Source organism: Harpia harpyja, chromosome 22, assembly GCF_026419915.1.
Source record: "Harpia harpyja isolate bHarHar1 chromosome 22, bHarHar1 primary haplotype, whole genome shotgun sequence".
Classification (NCBI taxonomy): domain Eukaryota; kingdom Metazoa; phylum Chordata; class Aves; order Accipitriformes; family Accipitridae; genus Harpia; species Harpia harpyja.
Window position 1 is genome coordinate 4,100,488 of NC_068961.1, and position 6,813 is coordinate 4,107,300.

Consider the following 6,813-nt stretch of genomic DNA (forward strand, 5'->3'; position numbering starts at 1 on the left):
CTTGGCTTTCAAACCATGATCTGACATGTAGAGTGAGCACCTAGAATCTCTTCTGAGTGCATGGGTCAAGCAAGGTACTCCAGAGGAGCTTTCCAGGGAAACCCAGGCACTGATAGAAGAGGTGCTCTGACTTGTCACTAGGAAAGCTGAATATTTTCCTCCAATCTGACGGCAACAGGGATTTCATTTACACAACAGGTCTTTGTGAAGCGGCTTACTTTGACTAGGTGTCCATACAAGCAGCACCACAGAGGGCACCAGCCCCACTGAGCAGCAACAGTTCAACCCTTTTTGAACTCTGCACTGCCTTGTCTGCTGTATGTGTTTTAATGTGTTAGAATATGTTTAATTAACCCTTGCAAAGACCAGTCTTTTACCATCTTCACATATGCCTTGGAGATGCAATGTCATCTTGACATTGCTTAGCCTTCCCTTAAGGACACTATATCCCATCCAAACTACAGCAACTATCAAATATTGTTGTATCCTTTCTTTTTTTAATTATACTAATTTTTGTTCACAATACCTGGTGTACCTCTGTTTTCCAGCTTCTTTTAACCAATGGCTTGTGATTAGCAAGCTCTAAAGTTTAAGGGGACCTCTTTGTTTGTTTGGTTTTTTCCTGATAATTTCCAGATGTTTCCCATGGCGATTTGTTCTGTGATGCAGGAATTCCCTCTGTTCCTTCCTATACATTGGCTCTGCTTTATTTCACATCTGCATCATATTGTGATTCAGAGGGTTTGAATTAGTCCCTCTTATTTGCTGTACCGCCTATTTATCATAATTTCTGGATTTGCAGATTGTGTCTTCCACTTGGCTGAGTTAATTATTGCAATAAATAATAAATAATTCATAAAAATGTATTAGGCCCTTTTCTATACACTTCAGTGTATCTCTAAACTCATATTTGAACCTCCTTGCAAAAAGCTATCCCTGACCTTAACAGAGTTCCAAAGATAATGGGTAATTGAAAGGTGACGATTAATAAAGACACTGAGGGTAACATTAATACATAGGTATGACAAACATAAAGAGTCTTGGACAGAACATAAACCTCCATTTGTTTATTGCAAAATAATACAGACAAGTTAGTATTCAACTTACTGCTAGAAAGCCAGTAGTTCTCTGTGAATTTGAGTAGCACTCAGAAGTACCAGGTCATTAGCAGGACATTTTATTTATCTTCAGTAAATAGCTGTGTTTACAGGCAAGACCTCTGCTTGGCTTTGACCCGGCAAATTTTAAAAATATCTCAATGCAGAAAAGTGAAACTCTGATGGTCAGCCAGCAGTTGCAATACGGGGCAAAACTGACACCTTGATAAAGTTTATTAAGCATAAGAAGCACCAGCTGGGAAGAGTTCCTCAGTAATGGATCACTCTGTATGGAACCGAATATATGAGAGGACTTCTGCCTCTGTGCATTATCCTATTTAGAAGAAAAGCATCCCCACTGACAGCCGACAGCTTTTTAGTTGAAATAGCAGTAGGAAACCCTTACAGAGCTTACCAAAATCCGGAGTCAACAGGCATGGTTTCTACCTATCTCTGTGCATCTGTCTTTAAACATAATCATTACTTTTTAATCCTTGCAATTATTATAAAATTATTTATGTTACACTTTTCTCATGTTAAATATGGCTTTAGGATGGCTGGCTAAACCTGAAGAAATTTGTTCTCCAAAGGAGCATTTCTAAACAGGTTATTGGTCCATTCTTGTCATGTCCAGGACCCCCGAAAAGACTAGGCAGCAGCAAGCTCTGAGATGCTGGGGGTCAGTTTGGTTATGCAGGGTAGCAGCCTAGAGAAAGCATTTCTTATGAGTGAAATATGTCTGGTATGCAAGGAGGATGCCTATATCGTGGTAGTTTTCTTGAAATTGTAAAATTAGCTTTTGAAGTTCCCACACAAATCCTTGGAGTTATGAAGAACGTAAAACTTACTTACCTTTTAAAATTAACTTGGCAGGTTAAACTCAGTCAGAACTATGATCAGTAAAGGATGAGCAAGTACTGACTGAAATTGCATATTTAAGGACTGAGGGTAACAGACAAAGATGGCATTCAAACCTTTAGAATGCTTCTGGGTAATTATCTTTTACCAATTTTAATGCATTTATTTCATGCAATGCCTTTGTTCTCATCAGCAAGACACCAGCTTTGCTATATTAAGCTTTCACATACAGGCTAATAGATTTCATAATACAAAGTGTGAATCAATAGTAGTTGCTGGAGGAAATCCTGCCTCGTGCTCCAGCACAAGTCTTTGTGCAGCTGTTCTGAACTAAAAAAAACCAAAACCAACCAAACCCAAAAAACCTGACAGAAATTATATTAAACTGATTGGCTCTCTGATAGAGTTCACAGTGTATCCATTCAAGAAACTGTGCAGGTGAACTCAGGAAAAGGTAGTAATGGGTATACCTGCAGCCAATATTGCTGCCAGAAACTTCACGTTGTGGAACCACAGGTCCTGCATGTTCTTCAGGGCAGAACATCTAATTGACGTACCTGGGTCATTATGTACCTTACTGAAAGTTTTAAGTCTTCTCCTCATACTTTCTTTGGCATTCTCGCTGCTTTAGGAAATAATATTCAAGAATTAAGCTCTTTTAGATTTTGTGTCTTACCAGTCATCCAGTTCATCAAATCAGAGTCAGTTCTTCATTGACCTAGTATTTCCGTAAGTGCCAGTGCTCCAATATTGACATTTTAATGTATCTCTGAACTGCATGGTTGCAGAATGATGTAAGGAATTTTACATTTGTATTTTTTAAACCTTCAGGTTTTTACCATCTCCCCATTGAATATTAATCTCATGTCCAAAAGGTCATCTAGTACTTTATCTCTCTTCTGTGCAGTCCGTTGGTACTAAATATATTCTTCTTTATTTCAGGGATTTCTCAAATGCATTCTGTTTTGCACAGTGCTAATGTAGTAAAGACCAAACATTTGGATTGTATATATAAATGTGATTTGTATGGCCTATGTTAAAGTAACTTGCTTTTACTAGCACACTACTGGTGTGCTTATCCAGAATCCAGTCTGCTTTCAATAATTTTTAATCTGCATTTAAAACAGCCTAGTGAGTTGCTATCATCTCTGACTAGAGTGTATAATCTCTGTTTTGGACACTGATAAATAGCTGAGCCACATACAGAAAAAATTCCCTCAAAATTACCAAAAAAAGAAACTGGTGGATGGTTTATCCAGAAAATAAAGTGTAAATCCCAAATATTCACATAAGTTTTGAGAAGCTTGCTTACATATTCAGCTTCATCATTATGTCTTGTTTTCTCTCACCCTAACAAGGCATAAAGCCTCCTTTATTCCTTCTAACCCTTTGCTGTGGAGAGATTTCATCAGCGGAAACCCAATACAGCCATTCCTGTCAATTTACAACAGAAATCCTTTTCTTCCTTCCTTCCCTCTGTTTGTTGTTTTTTCATGTAAACTGTTTAGAAAGGCTACTGAGATTAGACTGCTCCTTGTATCAGTAGGCATTGCTTTCCCAGAGTGACAGGCTAATTTCCTCCTTTTCTCCTCATAGCCTTGCACCCTGCTAGCACTGTCGTGGGAACTGGAGAATTTGCCATTAGCATCCTGAAAAGGTTTACCTAGGTCTTCATTTGTATGCATTGGCAAGTGAAAAAAGGAGGGATAAAACTGAAATGCATGGGGTGGGGCTTTACTGCTTCAAGTGTTGGAAATCAAAACCTTCAAGGACAAAAATGTAGCGTTTAGGGCTCTAACACAGTTGTGGGTATTCTGCAAAATGTAAAGAATCACATACTGGCAAAAAAGTCTGAGTTTAAAACCAGGTTAGGAGATATTTATATAAGCGGAATGAAATCACCCTTTCTGGGGGAAAAGCTGAGGTAGCACACAGCAGTCTGACAAACCGGCACAAACAGACAAAAAGTCAGACAAATCTCGGTGGCTCTTCCTCCCGGCATCACACGATTTAGTTCGGTTTCTGTTTCCACGTCAGAACGTCAAACTGTGAGTTTTCAGAACTGAGCCAATACAGGGGATATGACTGAGTACAAGCGCTCTGCTGCTGGTTTTGTCCACATCGGGCGTTAGATGCCCATTAGATGTTAGCAGGTCCTTGCTCAGCTGTGAAACGTGCTGCGGGGAGGAATACTGTCATTGAGCTGAAAGGCATCTCACCAGCTTCTCCTCAGGGTAAGATGTTCTGCTTCCATGAATCCTCCCCAGAGGATGGTCACAGAGGGGGCCTGCCCTGTCCTTCTGGCACATGGTACAGCCTGCAAGGGCATTTTCTCTCGTTATTGGATGATCGCTGTGGGAAAGTAAATAATCATGAAGTCCTTTGTCATATTCAAATGGGTCAAAAGGAGATTTACGGTCTGAAGTTTTAGCTGAATCATTAATCTGCTCTGAATCAAAATTAGGTATTCTCCTTTTCCTAAAAGCTAAGGCTAAGATGCCTATTGTCAGCCAGATCCTACTGCTAACTCCCTTTACATTTTATTCCCTCAAGCTCATATTTTAGCAAATCACAGTCTTATTCTCATATTGATTATGCCCTCAGCATGAAACTCTGTTTCAATTTCACAGTAAATTGTAGCGCTGGTCTTATTAAACATCACTGAAAGCCCTTACACTATGCACTGATGTCATACCCCTTTCTGATAAACAGCATTAAAAATGTATGTATCTGATATCAACCATGTGTGCTTCTTACCTAGTATGACCATAGCATGGTTAGAAATCACTTGAAGAACTGCTGTTTTGAGAACATCTTTAGTAAAACACTGTGAGAGCTTCCTGACAGCAAAATACTTCACAACTGAGTCAGGATGAATCTGGACTAGTACTAAAATACAGATGACATCCAGTATTTTTACGGTAAAATCCATAGAAATCTAATCTGGAGTACAGAAGAAAATTAATTAGCACAGCAATTTGAATTAATTTAGTACAGCAGTACATGCTGATGTCTTTTATTTGCTTTCTGGCAACTAGAAACTCTATATTTTAGGTAAGTAAAGACACACTACTCAGTCTAAACTGTCCAGCTGCTCAAATACCAGAGACCTGGAGTAAATTATTTTTAAATCTATGTCTTAGGGAGAGAGGCAGAGCTGGTATTTTCTGCAGCAAGCAGGTTTTTCTTTTGGGTTTTTTTGTGTAAAAAAACATGAAAAAAAGATGACCCTTTCAGTTTCCTGCTACGGTTCTTACTTCTAAGGGGGGCATGTAATCAAAGTATGGTCCAGAAGCCATCACAAAATCAGCTTGCGTGTCTGTGTTTAAAAAAGCCTAAAACCAAATAGCAACACCCTCCCCCCTGCAATTTTCAGAAGGTGGAAAAACAGTTCCTGTCCTGAAATTGCTTTAAAGGGTAGAACCACCCTTGCTTTAAAAATAGATTATTATAGCTTGGCAACAGCAACAACCAGAGGTAGGATTCTGCCTCTGGACCTCTGGGCAGCTTCTGGAGTGAGACCTGCTCATGCAGGAGAATTTACATCTCCCTGCAGAGATTTTCTGAAAATGACAGTAAGAGACTGTAGAGGAACACGGCTGGCCAATTTAATCTCTAGGTAGCCCGTATAAGAATATAAAGTCAAAAAGATTCAGTACCGAAATGTGGTTCTGTTACAATTGCCCAGAAATTCAATGCAATGCCAATACAAGCCCATCAAGGATTTCACTTATAAGTGGGTTAGAAAAGCAGAACAACCTGGCATATTATTACACAGAATTCCTTTTAAGTTTGGTGAGTTGAAGCCTCTTTGGACCTACACTTGTTCTCATTAAAACTTAAAGATTTTCCTTTGAACTCAGTAGATCTTATCCGAACCAATACAAAGGGAAGAGGTTGATGTGCTGAAATAATAATACACAAAATATATGGCATTTTTCTCACCTCCCCTTTGTTGTTTTCCTGTAAGCTTTTCATATAGGTTCCCTCTTTAATCAACGCAGAGTGGGTGAGATTTTTCTGCAGAAAGGTTCATTCCATGCTGAAATAGATGTCTAAGGCAAGGGACCCTGGAAGCATCTCCCTCTGCTGACTATGGAGGGAGTTAAGATAACCAGCTTAAACACAGGACTCAGCCAGAAATTCAGTTCCAGACTCAAACTCTTGTGTTCCTGTTATAATTAATGAAAATTGACAGCGACATTCAGCTGCCCCAACTCAGCACCTAGTGCCTTTTAAGACACCCTAGGTAAGGTATTTTGGCTGCCTGCTGGCTGCCTGCCTGCCCATCGTAGTGTGGGTCGCCCGTAAGGCCTGGCCCATATTTGCCATACCTGGGTAGATTTTTGTTGACATCTTGAGTCCTCTGAAAAGGCCTATTTTTAGGCCACTCTTATTTAGGCAACTGAATTGAGCCTCTAGTAACCACAGTAAACAAAAGGTGAGATTCAGTTACCTGAACTTTGGCAGCTAGTGCCAAACGAGAAGCCTAACTTTCTGCAGCAGCAGCTGCAGCTGTGTAGAATAATTGAAAATGTCTAAACAGAGAAAACATTTACCATCCTGAAAGGCCTGTTCAGGCAAATGAACTTTCCCTCTCCCTAAAGAGCTATTCAGCCGATGAAAAGTAATTCTAAATACTGGGTTCAACTCACTGTAACACCTTACTCGCATCCAGAGGGGAGGGTAGACACCTAAATACAGGTGTTTGAATATTGGGCTCGATCTGTAAATTCATTAATTTTAGATGGGATGAAGCCCACTGCAGTTGCTTTATGCAAATGAAGTTATATATAAACCTTTGCTGATCTGGCAGTGATTGCCATGATTAGAATTTGCAAAGTATACATGTTCCTAC

At 39.6% G+C, this 6,813-nt stretch overlaps 1 long non-coding RNA gene across 1 annotated transcript; it reads right to left on the minus strand.

The window, feature by feature from the left end:
* Positions 1-3,194: 3,194 nt before the first annotated feature.
* LOC128135258 (uncharacterized) lies at positions 3,195-5,996 on the minus strand. Its single transcript, XR_008233031.1, has 3 exons — positions 5,901-5,996; positions 4,713-4,898; positions 3,195-4,307 (listed from the first exon to the last, which is right to left on the minus strand). It is a non-coding gene; the product is annotated as an uncharacterized LOC128135258 (long non-coding RNA).
* Positions 5,997-6,813: the final 817 nt, after the last annotated feature.